General features: G+C 39.9%; 1 pseudogene; it reads right to left on the bottom strand.

Moving 5' to 3' along the window:
* Window positions 1-13,717, bottom strand: part of LOC119282825 — a 20,733-nt pseudogene extending 7,016 nt beyond the window's left edge.
* Window positions 13,718-17,059: the final 3,342 nt, after the last annotated feature.

The raw sequence follows: 17,059 nt of genomic DNA, 5'->3' as shown, positions 1-17,059 counted from the left end.
GGTAGACAAATTACTGTTGGACAATTGATATAAAAGTAAATAATTATGACGGTGTCCAAGGCAATCATCATGTATATAGACATCACGTCCAAGATTAGTAGACCAATATTGTCTGCATCTACTACTATTACTCCACACATTGGGTGCTATTCAACATGCATCTAGTGTATTAAGTTCATGGAAAAATGGAGTAATGCTTTAGGCAAGATGACACGATGTAGACAAGATAAACCCACACATGAATAAACCCCATCTTTTTATCCTTAATAGCAACAACACATGTTTGACATGTCCCTTTCTGTCACTAGGATTGAGCACCATAAGATTGAACCCATTACCGAGCACCTCTTCCCATTGCAAGATAAAGCAATGTAGTCGGCCAAACTGAACTAATAGACCAGACAAGAAATACAAGGCTATTATAATCATGCTTATAAGAATTAGCAAAGACTCATATAATATTCATAGATAATCTGATCATAAACTCGCAATTCATCGGATCCCAACAAACACGCCGCAAAAGAAGATTCCATTGGATAGAACCCCATGAAGATCATGGAGTACATGGTATTGAAGATCAAATAGAGAGAGAAAGTCATATCTATCTACTAGCTATGGACCCGAAGGTCTGAAGTTAACTACTCACGCATCATCAGAGAGGCGGCAAGGTTGATGAAGAACCCCTTCGTGATCGATTCCCCCTCCAGCAGAGTGCCGGAAAGGGTCTGAAGTTGACTACTCACGCATCATTGAAGAGGCAGCAAGGTTGATGAAGAACCCCTCCGTGATCGATTCCCCCCTCTAGCAGAGTGCTGGAAAAGGCCTTCTGATTGGATCTCTCGAGAACAGGAACTTGCGGCGACGGAAAAAAGTATATCATGGAATCCCCCTTAGGTTTCTGGATGTAACAATATATATAGGGGAAGAATTAGGTCAAATGGAGCCAGGGGCCCACGAGGCACCATGGCATGCCCCCCATTGAGGCGCTGGTCACTCGTGGCCCACCCAGGAAACATCCAGCTCTCTCCCAAATCTTCTAGTGTTTCTTCCCGGCCAATGCTACCTCTTGAGCACTGCGTTGGATTTCCCCGAAGAGGAGAGGATGATGCAGCAAAGTAGCGTAAGTATTTCTCTCAGTTTTTGAGAACCAAGGTATCAATCCAGTAGGAGACCACGCACAAGTCCCTCGTACCTACACAAAACGATAGCAACTCGCAACCAACGCTTAAGGGTTGTCAATCCCTTCATGGTCACTTACGAGAGGGAGATCTGATAGAGATAATATTTTTGGTATTTTTGATAGATAGATGCAAAGTAAAAAAGTAAAAGGCAAAGTAAAAACAAAGCAAGTAAATAAAGTGATATAGATTGATATGATGAGAATAGACCCGGGGGCCATAGGTTTCACTAGTGGCTTCTCTCAAGAGCATAAGTATTCTACGGTGGGTGAACAAATTACTGTTGAGCAATTGACAGAATTGAGCATAGTTATGAGTATATCTAGGCAATGATCATGTATATAGGCATCACGTCCAAAACAAGTAGATCGAAAGCCTTCTGCATCTACTACTATTACTCCACTCATCGACCGCTATCCAGCATGCATCTAGAGTATTAAGTAAAAATAGAGTAACGCCTTAAGCAAGATGACATGATGTAGAGGGATAAATTCATGCAATATGATAAAAACCCCATCTTGTTATCCTCAATGGAAACAATACAATACGTGCCTTGCAACTCTTTCTGTCACTTAGTAAGGACACCGCAAGATTGAACCCAAAGCTAAGCACTTCTCCCATTGCAAGAACTACCAATCTAGTTGGCCAAACCAAAAAGATAATTCGAAGAGACTTGCAAAGATAACTCAATCATACATAAAAGAATTCAGAGAAGAATCAAATATTTTCCAAAGATAATACTGGATCATAAACCCACAATTCATCGGTCTCAACAAACACACCACAAAAAGAAGATTACATCGAATAGATCTCCACGAGAGAGGGGGAGAACATTGTATTGAGATCCAAAAAGAGAGAACAAGCCATCTAGATACTAGCTATGGACCCGAAGGTCTGAAGTATACTACTCACACTTCATCGGAGGGGCTATGGTGATGATGTAGAAACCCTCCATGGTGGATGCCCCCTCCGGTGGAGCTCCGGAACAGGCCCCAAGATGGGATCTCGTGGATACAGAAGGTTGCGACGGTGGAATTAGGTTTTTGGCTCCTGTTCTGATCGTTCGGGGATACGTAGGTATATATAGGAGGAAGGAGTATGTCGGTGGAGCTCCGAGGGGCCCACGAGGTAGGGGGCGCGCCCAGGGGGGCGCCCTCCACCCTCGTGACCTCCTCGGGCACTGCTTGGAGTAGGGTCCAAGTCGCATGGATCATGTTTGGTTGGAAAATCACGATCCCGAAGGTTTCATTTCGTTTGGACTCCTTTTGATATTCTGCTTCTTCGAAATACTGAAAAAGGCAAAAAACAGCAATTCTGGGCTGGGCCTCCAGTTAATAGGTTAGTCCCAAAAATAATATAAAAGTGTAAAATAAAGCCCAATATAGTCCAAAACAGTAGATTAAGTAGCATGGAGCAATCAAAAATTATAGATACATTGGAGACGTATCAGGCATCCCCAAGGTTAATTCCTGCTCGTCCTCGAGTAGGTAAATGATAAAAAAGAATTTTTGATGCGGAGTGATACTTTTGCATAATTTCAATGTAAATCTTATTAATTGTGATATGAATATTCAGATCCGAAAGACAAAAGTTCACATTGACACAAAAATAATAATACTTCAAGCATACTAATCAAAGCAATCATGTCTTCTCAAAATAACATGGCAAAAGAAAGTCCATCCCTACAAAATCATATGGTTAGGCTATGCTTCATTTTCGTCACACAAAGATGTTCCCAACTTCTATACCCCCGATGACAAGCCAAGCAATTGTTTCATACTCAAATAATCTCAAACTTTTCAACTTTCACGCAATACATGAGCGCGAGCCATGGATATAGCACTATGGGTGGAATAGAATATGATGATGGGGATTGTGTGGAGAAGACAAAAAAGGATAAAGTCTCATATTGACGAGGCTAATCAACGGGCTATGGAGATGCCCATCAATTGATGTCAACACGAGGAGTAGGGATTGCCATGCAACGGATGCACTAGAGCTATGAATGCTCAACAAAAGAAAACTAGTGGGTGTGCATCCAACTAGCTTGATCACGAAGACCTAGGGCATTTGAGGAAGCCCATCATAGGAATATACAAGCCAAGTTCTATAATTAAAAATTCCCACTAGTATAAAAAAACAACTTATGAGACTCACTATCATGAAGATCTTGGTGCTACTTTGAAGCACAATATATAAGACTCACTACATGAAGAACAAGGTGCTACTTTGAAGCACAAGTGTGGTAAAAGGATAGTAGCATTGTCCCTTCTCTCTTTTTCTCTCATTCTTTTTTTTCTTTTTTTACTTGTTTGGGCCTTTCTCTTCTTCTTTTTTATGTCCTCTTTTTTTTCTTTTCGTCCGGAGTCTCATCCCGACTTATGGGGGAATCATAGTCTCCATCATCCTTTCGTCACTTGGGACAATGCTCTAATAATGATAATCATCACACTTTTATTTTTCTTAGAACTCAACAATTACAACTCGATACTTAGAACAAAGTATGACTCTATATGAATGCCTCCAGTGGTGTAACGGGATGGTGCAATGAATCAAGAGTGACATGTATGAAAATAATGCATGGTGGCTTCGCCACAAATACGATGTCAACTACAAGATCATGCAATGGCAATATGACAAAAGTAATGTATGTCATGATGATGATGGTGGAAGTTGCATGGCAATATATCTCGGGATGGCTATGGAAATGCCATGATAGGTAGGTATGGTGGTTGTTTTGAGGAAGATATAAGGAGGTTTATGTGTGATAGAGCGTATCGTATCATGGGGTTTGGATGCACCGGCGAAGTTTGCACCAACTCTCAAGGTGAGAAAGGGCAATGCACGGTACCGAAGAGGCTAGCAAAGCCGGAAATGTGAGAGTGCGTATAATCCATGGACTCAACATTAGTCAAAAGAACTCATATACTTATTGCAAAAATTTAGAAGCCATCAAAAAATTCAAGTACTACGCGCATGCTCCTAGGGGGATAGATTGGTAGGAAAAGACCATGGCTCGCCCCCGACCACCACTCATAAGGATGCACAAGCCAGGTACACTTCATGTTTCAAATTTGTTACACAACTTTACCCATACGTGCATGCTACGGGACTTGCAAACTTCAACACAAGTACTTTTCAAATTCACAGTTATCAACTAGCACGACTTTGATATTATTACCTCCATATCTCAAAAAAATTATCAAGCATCAAACTTATCTTAGTATTCAATTTACTCAAAAGAAAGTTTCACATGTCCTGAACACTAGGTATATTAACATTAAGCTAATTACCATGCTATTAACGACTCTCAAAATAATCTAAGTGAAGCATGAGAGATCAATAGTTTCTTTAAAACAAATCTACCACCATGCTCTAAAAGATCTAAGTGAAGCACTACAGCAAAAATTATCACGCTCAAAAGATATAAGTGAAGCACTATGAGCAAAACTATCAAGCTCAAAAGATATAAGTGAAGCACATAGAGTATTCTAACAAATTCCAATTCATGTATGGCTCTCTCAAAATATGTGTACAGCAAGGATGATTGTGGTAGACTAACAAGCAAAGACACAAATAATACAAGACGCTCCAAGCAAAACACATATCATGTTGGTGAATAAAAATATAGCTCCAAGTAAATTATCGATGGAAGTGGACGAAAGAGGGGATGCCTTCCGGGGCATCCCCAAGCTTTGAATTTTTGTTGTCCTTGGATTATCTTGGGGGTGCCATGGGCATCCCCAAGCTTAGGCTCTTGCCACTCCTTGTTCCATAATCCATCAAAAGAATTCACCCAAAACTTGAAAACTTCACAACACAAAACTCAACAGAAATCTCGTAAGCTCCGTTAGAGAAAGAAAACAAAAGACTACTTCAAGGTACTGTAATGAACTCATTATTTATTTAAATTGGTTTTAAACCTACTGTATTCCAACTTCTCTATGGTTTATAAACTAATTTACTAGCCATAGATTCATCAAAATAAGCAAACAACACACGAAAAACAGAATCTGTCAATAACAGAACAGTCTGTAGTAATCTGTAACTAACGCAAACTTCTGGAACCCTAAAAATTCTAAAAAAATAGGAAGTCCTGGAAAATTAGTTTATTGATCAGCATCAAAAAGAATCAACGCAAAAGCACGTTCCTGTGATTTATCATAACTAAATGCGTGCGCACAAAGTTTCTGTTTTTCAGCAGAATCAAATCAACTATCATCGTAGGTTATCCTATAGATTCTACTTGGCAAAAACACTAATTAAAACATAAAACCACATCCAAACAGAAGGTAGATGGATTATTTATTCCTAAACAGAAGCAAAAAAAAAATTGGGTTGCCTCCCAACAAGCGCTATCATTTAACGCCCCTAGCTAGGCATAAAAGCAAGGATAGATCTAGGTATTGCCAATCCATAAGTGGCTCTCATGATAGATTCATATGGTAATTTTATTTTCTTTCTAGGGAAGTGTTTCATACCCTTATTTAAGGGAAATTGGAATCTAATATTCCCTTCCTTCATATCAATAATTGCACCAATCGTTCTAAGGAAAGGTCTACCAAGAATAATAGGACATGAAGGATTGCAATCTATATCAAGAACGATAAAATCTACAGGCATATAATTCCTATTTGCAACAATAAGAACATCATTAATTCTTCTCATAGGTTTTTAATAGTGGAATCCGCAAGATGCAAGTTTAGAGAGCAATCATCAAAATCACGGAAATCTAGCAAATCACATAAAGTTTTGGGAATAGTAGAGACAGTAGCACCCAAATCACACAAAGCATGAAACTCAAAATCTTTAATTTTAATTTTAATAGTAGGTTCCCACTCATCATAGTGTTTTCTAGGGATAGAAACTTTCAACTCAAGTTTTTCTTCATAAGATTGCATCAAGGCATCAACAATGTGTTCGGTAAAGGCTTTATTTTGGCTATAAGCATGAGGAGAATCTAGCACGGATTGCAACAAGGAAATACAACCAATCAAAGAGCAATTTTCATAATTAAATTCCTTGAGATCCAAAATAGTGGGTTTAGCAACATCACGGTTTTTACTTATTACAATCCCACTTTCATCAATTTCATCATCAAGGTCTAGAAACTCCGAATTCTTAGAACGCATTCTAGGTAAAGGAAGATCATATTCAGATTCATCAAGATTCATATTGCAAAACAAAGATTTAATGGGGGACATCAATAACTTTTAGATCTTCATCTTGATTTTCATAGGGATTGGAAGAACACGCTTTAATAAAGGCATCTTTGGAAGCACGCATCCTAGCGGTTCTTTCCTTGCACTCATCAATGGAAATTCTCATGGATTTGAGAGACTCATTGATATAATGCTTAGGAGGAATAGATCTAAGCTTTAAAGAATCAATTTCAAGAGAAATTTTATCAACGTTCCTAGCCAAATCATCAACTTTAAGCAATTTCTCTTCAAGCAAAGCATTAAAATTCTTTTGTGAATTCATAAACTCTTTAACACTACTCTCAAATTCAGAGGGCATCTTATTAAAATTTCCATAAGAGTTATTGTAGGAATTTCCATAATTATTAGAAGGATTACTAGGATAAGGCCTAGGATTAGAATTCCCTCTATAAGCGTTGTTTCCAAAACTATTCCTACCAACAAAATTCACATCCATAGATTCATTATTATTCTCAAGCAAAGTAGATAAAGGCATATCATTGGGATCAAGAGGAGTATTTTTAGGAGCAAACATCTTCATAAGTTCATCCATCTTTTCACTCAAAACATTGATTTCTTCTATAGCATGCACTTTCTTACTAGAAGATCTTTCGGTGTGCCATTGAGAATAATTAGCCATAATATTATCAAGCAATTTGGTAGCATCCCCTAACATAATTTCCATAAAAGTGCCTCCCGCAGCCGAATCTAAAAGATTTCTAGAAGCAATATAATCATCCATAAATTCAAACCATGAGTAGGGCAATTGCGAAGCATTAATTTCATTCTTTCCCAAGATTGGGCAACATGCTCATGATCAAGTTGTTTAAAATTCATGATGTCGTTCCTAAGAGTGATAATCTTAGCGGGAGGAAAATACTTAGAGATAAAAGCATCTTTGCACTTGCTCCAAGAATCAATACTATTTTTAGGCAAAGATGAAAACCAAACTTTAGCACGATCTCTAAGTGAAAACGGAAATAACTTCAATTTGACAATATTGTTATCCATATCTTTCTTCTTTTGCATATCACACAAATCAACAAAATTGTTTATATGAGTAGCGGCATCTTCACTAGGAAGGCCGGCGAATTGATCTTTCATAACAAGATTCAGCAAAGCGGTGTTGATTTCACAAGACTCATCATTATTACGAGGAGCAATCGGAGTACTAAGGAAATCATTATTATTGGAAATCACACAATTTGGTATTATCTTGCGCCATGGCAACAAGTAATCCAACACACAAGCAAACAAAAAGGCAGCAGGAAAAAGGCAAACGGAAAGAGAAGAGGAGATTGGGAAAGAGAGGGCAAATAAAATGGCAAGGTTGAAGTGGGAAAGAGAAGAGGAGATTGGGAAAGAGAGGGAAAATGAGAGGCAAATGGCAAATAATGTAATGCGAGAGATAGGGATTGCGATCGGTACTTGGTATGGTTGACTTGCTTGTGTGAGCCTCCCCGGCAACGGCGCTAGAAATTCTTCTTGCTACCTCTTGAGCACTGCGTTGGATTTCCCCGAAGAGGAGAGGATGATGCAACAAATTAGCGTAAGTATTTCCCTCAGTTCTGGAGAACCAAGGTATCAATCCAGTAGGAGACCACGCACAAGTCCCTCGTACCTACACAAAATGATAGCAACTCGCAACCAACGCTTAGGGGTTGTCAATCCCTTCACGGTCACTTACGAGAGTGAGATCTGATAGAGATAATATTTTTGGTATTTTTGATAGATAGATGCAAAGTAAAAAGTAAAAGGCAAAGTAAAAACAAAGCAAGTAAATAAAGTGATATAGATTGATATGATGAGAATAGACCCGGGGGCCATAGGTTTCACTAGTGGCTTCTCTCAAGAGCATAAGTATTCTACGGTGGGTGAACAAATTACTGTTGAGCAATTGATAGAATTGAGCATAGTTATGAGTATATCTAGGCAATGATCATGTATATAGGCATCACGTCCAAAACAAGTAGATCGAAAGCCTTCTGCATCTACTACTATTACTCCACTCATCGACCGCTATCCAGCATGCATCTAGAGTATTAAGTAAAAATAGAGTAACGCCTTAAGCAAGATGACATGATGTAGAGGGATAAATTCATGCAATATGATAAAAACCCCATCTTGTTATCCTCAATGGAAACAATACAATACGTGCCTTGCAACTCTTTCTGTCACTTAGTAAGGACACCGCAAGATTGAACCCAAAGCTAACCACTTCTCCCATTGCAAGAACTACCAATCTAGTTGGCCAAACCAAAAAGATAATTCGAAGAGACTTGCAAAGATAACTCAATCATACATAAAAGAATTCAGAGACAATCAAATATTTTCCATAGATAATACTGGATCATAAACCCACAATTCATCGGTCTCAACAAACAAACCGCAAAAAGAATATTACATCGAATAGATCTCCACGAGAGAGGGGCAGAACATTGTATTGAGATCAAAAAAGAGAGAAGAAGCCATCTAGCTACTAGCTATGGACCCGAAGGTCTGAAGTAAACTACTCACACTTCATCGGAGGGGCTATGGTGATGATGTAGAAGCCCTCCATGGTGGATGCCCCCTCCGGCGGAGCTCCGGAACAGGCCCCAAGATGGGATCTCGTGGATACAGAAGGTTGCGGCGGTGGAATTAGGTTTTTGGCTCCTGTTTTGATCGTTCGGGGATACGTAGGTATATATAGGAGGAAGGAGTACGTCGGTGGAGCTCCGAGGGGCCCACGAGGTAGTGGGCGCGCCCTCCACCCTCGTGACCTCCTCGGGCACTGCTTGGAGTAGGGTCCAAGTCTCCTAGATCACCGTTTGGACTCCGTTTGATATTTTGTTTCTTCGAAATACTGAAAAAGGCAAAAAACAGCAATTATGGGCCAGGCCTCCGGTTAATAGTCCCAAAAATAATATAAAAGTGGAAAATAAAGACCAATATAGTCCAAAACAGTAGATAAAGTAGCATGGAGCAATCAAAAATTATAGATACGTTGGAGACGTATCAGCCAAGAAAGCTATCCCAAAAGTTTAGTGCAATTTGGACTTCGTTTGATATTGATTTTCTGTAAAAATAAAGATAGGCAAAAAATAACAACTTGCTCAGGGCACTAAGTTAATATGTTAGTCTCAAAAATGATATATAAATGATATAAATGTGAATAAAAACATCCAAGATTGATAAGATAAGAACATGAAACAATAAAAAATTATAGATACAGTGGAGACATATCAGGCGTCGGCAGTGTTAGAGATATGCCGACGGCCGTCGCAGGTCCACTGCAAGAAATATGTCAACTAGTGACCTTCTGTCAGTGACCCTGGAAGAATTGGTCATAGATCTATGACCATTTCATACCAATTGGTCAAAAGCTGTTCGGGGGGCTCCAAACCCTAAACAATAACGACCATTTTGGTCAGAAAGGTCGCAATTTCCTTACACGAAATGGTTATAAAGCAAATAGCACAGGTCCGCTGCCTTATTTCTAGCTGATCATGACCAATATAGATGGTCATAACCTTGTAAATTGTGGTGGGTTTCTATGACTAGGCGCCACCTCATCAGTTTTGCCTATGTGTCATGTCCATGTGGCAGTTTTTTCCCTAGGTTGTGAAGCAACCTATATTTCTATCATTCCCAAAATTCCCAAAAAGATCTCATAAATTCTTTGGGTCATATCTTCGTCAAATATGAAAAAAAACCTTCCTTGTGTAGTTCAAAAATAATTCAAAAATATTCATTTTCCTATTCTGTTCAGAAAAACACTTTGTGAAGGAAGTACCACTTTGGCATGTCCAAATGGTATCCATTTTCTACAGTGCTTTCCTCTACCCAAATAACCATCCTCCACCAAATGCCAGCTCAATCCATTCATTATTTTGAGCCCGGCTTCAACATTCGTATTTATGTCCAGTGTGGTACTTTGCAAAGCAAGTACCACCTAGGCTCCTCCTTTTGAGCTGAAAATTTGTGAAGACGGTCTTCTTAGTAATTGATCATCCTCAGCCAAAAGTCACACCCATTAGCCATGTGCATTTCCCGTACCGCTAATCAAACACTTGGCTGCTTATTCATGTTTGAGCATCGATCGGTCTCCTCGTGAGAATGTTATGTTGTGATTTTATTCCTAGCACCTACCTGGGGAGTGCCCAACCCACTAGACAAGCCTAGGCAGCCCAGAACACATGGCAATGCCACGGTCACGCGGTGACCACGCGGCGGGCATGCGAGTTTACGCGCTCTAGAGTTGGGACCCTCGGCCACCGTCCAAACCTCGACGTGTCGCCACCAAACCATGTATTTCTGATTAAATAGGTACTTATGTAACTAGAAATGATTTTTGGAAAAAATAAATGACAAACTATGAGGCAGCTGCAGTTCAAATTTGACCCGCTTCCAACTGAAACGGTGGGAATTTGTCTTTTTCACCAGAGGTGGATCAAAACTTTTACACCCAACCATTTTTCAATTGTGCATTAAATATGGCCTAGTATTTTATAAAATTGATTTGGTCCAATTTTGCAACAAATATATGGTAGGTCCTTCATAAAAAAAACTCATTTCAGGCACTCGGAAAATGGAAAATGAATTTTCTGTGCAAAGAAAATGAAAAGTTCCTTAGGCAACATTGTTTGCCATTCCAAGATGCACCCTTGTGCACAATATGAGATCATTTGAACAAACTATGCCATGAATGTGGCCATACGATTGATCATTTGGCTTGAAAGCCATGAATCTTCACGCATGATAGCTCATTTCTGTGAACACTTTTTTAAAATAATTTCCGTATTACAAGTTTATTATTTTTCCTGGCTTGGTCACATATAATGACACAACGCGAAGGTTTTCCAATTTTTTTGATTTTTTTTGAATTTTTTACGCTTGTTTCAAAATGCGGTCAAAACGGCGGGCTTGACCATTCCTAGCTAGTGGTTGAATCATGGAAAACTTTTGATGTTTCTCTGATTAAATAGATACTTATGTACCTAGAAATGATTTTTGGAAAAAATAAATAGCAAACTATGAGGCAGCTGCAGTTCAAATTTGACCCGCTTCCAACTGAATCAGCCGGAATTTGTCTTTTTCACCAGAGGTGGATCAAAACTCTTTACACCCAACCATTTGGTCATTTGTTCATTAAATATGGCCTAGTATTTGAAAAAATTGATTAGGTACAAATTTGCAACAATTATTTGGTAGGTCCTTCACAAAAAAACCTCATTTGGGGCACTCGGAAAATGGAAAATGGCTCTTGTGTGCAATGAAAGTGAAAACTCCCTTAGGCAACCTTGTTTGGAATTCCAATATGCACCCTTGTGCACAATATGAGATCATTTGAACAAACTATGCCATGAATGTGGCCATAAGATTGATCATTTGGCTTGAAAGCCATGAATCTTCACGCATAATAGCTCATTTCTGAGAACACTTTTTTAAAATAATTTCCGTATTACAAGTTTATTATTTTTCCTGGAAACTTGGTCATATATAATGACACAATGCGAAGGTTTTCCAATTTCTTGAATTTTTTTGAATTTTTTATGCCCGTTTCAAAATGCAGTTAAAACGGCGGGAATGACCGTTCCTATCTAGTGGTTGAATCTTGGAATTTTTGGTGTTTCTCTGATTAAATAGATACTTATGTACCTATAAATGATTTTTTTGAAAAAATAAAGAGCAAACTATGAGGTAGCTGCAGTTCAAATTTGACCCGCTTCCAACTGAATCGGCAGAAATTTGTCTTTTTCACCAGAGGTGGATCAAAACTTTTTACACCCAACCATTTGGTCAATTGTGCATGAAATATGGCCTAGTATTTTAGAAAAAATATTTGGTGCAATTTTGCAATAATTATTTGGTAGGTTCTTCACAGAAAAACCTCATTTTGGGCACTCAAAAAATGGAAAATGGCTCTTTTGTGCAATGAAAGTGAAAACTCCCCTAGGGAACATTGTTTGGAATTCCAATATGCACCCTTGTGCGCAATATGAGATCATTTGAACAAACTATGCCATGAATGTGGCCATAAGATTGATCATTTGGCTTGAAAGCCATGGATCTTCACGCATGATAGGTCATTTCTAAGAACACTTTTTTAAAATAATTTCTGTATTACAAATTTATTATTTTTCCTGGAAACTTGGTCATATATAATGACACAATGCGAAGGTTTTCCAATTTTTTGATTTTTTTTGAATTTTTTATGCCCATTTCAAAATGCGGTCAAAACGGCGGGAATGACCGTTCCTATCTAGTGGTTGAATCTTGGAATTTTTTTTGGTGTTTCTCTGATTAAATAGATACTTATGTACCTATAAATGATTTTTAAAAAAAATAAAGAACAAACTATGAGGTAGCTGCAGTTCAAATTTGACCCGCTTCCAACTGAATCGGCGGAAATTTGTCTTTTTCACCAGAGGTGGATCAAAAAAATTTAGACCCAACCATTTGGTCAATTGTGCATTAAATATGGCCTAGTATTTTAGAAAAATTATTTGGTGCAATTTTGCAATAATTATTTGGTTGGTTCTTCACAGAAAAACCTCATTTCGGGCACTCGAAAAATAAAAAATGAATTTTCTGTGCAAAGAAAATGAAAACTCTCTTAGACAACATTGTTTGGAATTCCAAGATGCACCTCGTGCAAATATTTGATAGCTTCTTCACAAAAAAAATTCATTTTGGACACTCAAAACATAAAAATTAAGATGGTGACATGATTTTATACTTTATTTTTATTTGACCACGACCAATTTTGAATTGTCATAACGTCCAATACTAAATGGTCATAACGTTATACACGTGTACTGCGTTCTGATTGGGCCATAGCCATCTCACGCGGATCATGCATCAAGCACCGTTGGATGCTCGTGGATCCAACGGTAGCCCTCACCCCCCACCCTCTCACCCACCTAGCCCTAACACTTCTAAAAAAAAAACCCAGCCCTAACACAACCCCCCACCACCGCCGCACACCACTCCTCCTTCTGGATCCAGATCGACGCTGCCTCCCTCTCTCTCTCTCTCTCCCCGATCCAGATCGACGTCGCCTCCCCCTCTCACTCGCTTCCCGTCGCCGGCGGCGGCGCCCTCCTTCCCTCGCCCTCTCCTCCTCCCCTCCTCATGGCGCCTCCACCACGCCACGAATCCCAGCGACCCACCCCGTCTCCGCGCCCGCCTCGGCAACCACCTCCGCCGCGCGTCCGAGTCCCATCCATGTCTGCACCGGCTCCGTCTCTGTCTCCTTTTGTGGGAGGTGACCCGCACCCGACCCTGCGGCGGGGGAGGGGCGGCGGCGGCCTCACGCTCCGCCCAGATCCGGTGCTCGCATGCTCCAGCGGCCATGCGCGACCGTCTCCCGTGGATAGGGTTTGGTCCACCGCGTCGTCGGCGTGTGTCCGGCGACTAAGGTTGGTCCCCTCTCTTCCTCACCTCGTCTCCTATCCCTACCAGATCATCTCTTCCTCACCTCGTCTCATCTCGCTACCAGATCCATCCAGCACGTCGTCGTTGCTCGCGCTCCGGGACGCCATGGCATGGACGGGAAGGCTGCCCCCACACCGACGCCATGGAGAACCCCGATGGTCAGCCCCCTCTCCTCGGCTCTCCTTTTCAATTTCTTCTTCCATTGCATTCCCTTCCATCCTCTTCCCTGACACGATGCGGTTTCCGTCCATGAGCAACAGCATCAGGGGCGGTGAAGGCCAGCAACAAAAGCATCCTTCTTCGGCGCCACTAGGGGCAGGTAAAATTCTGGTTGATCCTCAAGACAAAAGGGGTAGGTCTTGAGATCCCTGTCATGAAGTACAAGATGTTCGTCATTGGAACTTGGCTGTGGTCAGTTGAGATTGCAGAGGAGATTGTGCCCCGTGCACAGTTTTTTGCTGCTTACCATTAGCTGTTTGTAGTTTTGTGTCTGTTTGTATCGAGAGCATAGACCGCGGCATGGCATGTTGTCCCAGTTTAGTCTGAACCTTTACCATGTGACTTGTGGCTGTTGAAGTGGATGGTGTTTCATGTTTTTTTTCTGGCAGTTGATGGTTCGATATTTTGTGCATGAATGGCAGTGGATGGTTCCATCTTTTTTGTTTCATTATCTTTTTGTATAGAGAATTGCAGGAGAGCTTTTTGGTTCCTTAAATTTGTTTCATAGGCAATCTTCCATGCTATTTTGTTGTTGAATGCTTGTAGGAGTAGATTGTTGGAGTAGAAGCTAATACATTTTGGCTCTTGTAAGATATGATAGTACATGCATATGGATACCAGAGGATGCCCAAGAACTTGTTGAAATTCATCATGGCCATAGTACTAAGTAGCACTTCTCTCTTGCCACATTGTTTTGTGTATCTCCTTTCCATTTCTCTCGGTTGTACTTGTAGCAGATTTCAGTGAGCCATTGAACAATGGCTGTACTAGCACGATCTTTCCACATTACTTTACTAGAATTTGTTGTCAAATCACTAGGAGTGTGGTGCATTACTGTATTGTACAACCTGCTGAATTTCTGTCTCTTTCTCGAATAAAAAAGCATATAACAGCAGCAGTAGCACAAATTTAACTGAATTCAATTAAAATCACTAGGAGTGTGGTGCATTACTCTACTTGTACAATCAAAATTGATTCAAATCCTACGTATCTAGAACTGCATGTTCACATTCTTTAGTGCAGCCTTGTAGTAGCACTGTAGTAACCTTCTAGATCAGTTCATTTAGTTATTTTTTCCGGGGAGTTCATCTTGTAATCTATTTAGATCATGAAGTTTCTAGGACAGTTTCCTGCCTGCTTGTATGATAGGCATCACCTTTCGTGTATGAAAGAAACAAGCTGATCCGGTTCCTTAGGTGACCAAGGCATATTCCAGTCCAGCATCTATTAAACTTTGTATGCTAAATTTAAATTGGCTTTCACTATATACTTAGGAGGCAGTGACATAACAGTATATACCTGTGCAGATTTATACATTGTTAAAATGGAGGCTTGGGAAGAACTATTTTCTTTGTAGTAATAAGTCAGGAGTTGTTTGTTGCTTCAGTAGGGTGTCATACATTATAACCATCAGCTCATGTCGTCTGGGATCAAACATAGCTTTGAATTTCCAAGAGTAAAGATTTATGTGAGAAGTACAAACCATGTTCAATTTTAACTAGTACAAAAATTATGCCCCTGCTATAGTGATACATTCTGTACTACACTGTTGCTTGTGTTTGCTTGCTTGATTACCTCTCTAAGGCAACTTCGTTTTGTTCTTCTTCTTCATGTGCTACTTGCAGCATCAAGGGGATCTTCGACCGCTACCAGCAGGCCACCGGGACCAGCCTGTGGACCGAGCAGTATGAGGTTGGCTGCTGCTTCTCTATCTTGCCTCCATCCATCTTTTTCTTTAGCTGTATCACTTTCTCCTTTCTTTGATGTGGCTGATTTGCTTCGGTTTGATATCATCTAGACCTGACTAGTTTGTACTTAGTCACTAGTTTGTACCCATCTTCGGTTTGTTATTTCTTCTAGTTCTGCTACTAGTTGCTATGTACTCCTAGTGCTGTAGTAATACAAAAATATTAAAGCTCAAATATGATTATCTGGCCTGCAGCGCACTGCTAACTCTTGAGCACTGTGTTGGATTTCCCTGAAGAGGAGAGGATGATGCAGCAAAGTAGCATAAGTATTTCCCTCAGTTTTTGAGAACCAAGGTATCAATCCAGTAGGAGACCACGCACAAGTCCCTCGTACCTACACAAAATGATAGCTCCTCGCAACCAACGCGATTAGGGGTTGTCAATCCCTTCACGATTACTTATGAGAGTGAGATCTGATAGAGGTGATAAATAATATTTTTTGTATTTTTGATATAGAGAAGCAAAGTGAAAAGTAAAAGGCAAAGTAAAAACAAAGCAAGTAATAAAGTGATGGAGATTGATATGATGAGAATAGACCCGGGGGCCATAGGTTTCACTAGTGGCTTCTCTCAAGAGCATATATATTCTACGGTGGGTGAACAAATTACTGTTGAGCAATTGATAGAATTGAGCATAGTTATGAGTATATCTAGGTATGATCATGTATATAGGCATCACGTCCAAGACAAGTAGACCGAAACGATTCTGCATCTACTACTATTACTCCACTCATTGACCGCTATCCAACATGCATCTAGAGTATTAAGTTAAAAATAGAGTAATGCCTTATGCAAGATGACATGATGTAGAGGGATAAATTCATGCAATATGATAAAAACCCCATCTTGTTATCCTTGATGGCAACAATACAATACGTGCCTTGCTGCCCCTTCTATCACTGAGAAAGGACACCACAAGATTGAACCCAAAGCTAAGCACTTCTCCCATTACAAGAACTACCAATCAAGTTGGCCAAACCAAACAGATAATTCGAGGAGAGTTGCAAAGATAACTCAATCACACATAAAAGAATTTAGAGAATATTCAAATATTATTCATAGATAAGCTGGATCATAAACCCACAATTCATCGATCTCAACAAACACACCGCAAAAAGAAGATTACATCGAATAGATCTCCACGAGAAAGGGGGAGAACATTGTACTGAGATCCAAAAAGAGAGAAGAAGCCATCTAGCTACTAGCTATAGACCCGAAGGTCTGAAGTAAACTACTCACACTTCGTCGGAGGGCATATGGTGTTGATGTAGAAGCCCTTTGTGGTTGATGCCCTC

The sequence above is a fragment of the Triticum dicoccoides genome, chromosome 3B (genome assembly GCF_002162155.2).
Source record: "Triticum dicoccoides isolate Atlit2015 ecotype Zavitan chromosome 3B, WEW_v2.0, whole genome shotgun sequence".
Classification (NCBI taxonomy): Eukaryota; Viridiplantae; Streptophyta; class Magnoliopsida; order Poales; family Poaceae; genus Triticum; species Triticum dicoccoides.
This window is presented reverse-complemented; position numbering and strand designations above follow the sequence as displayed.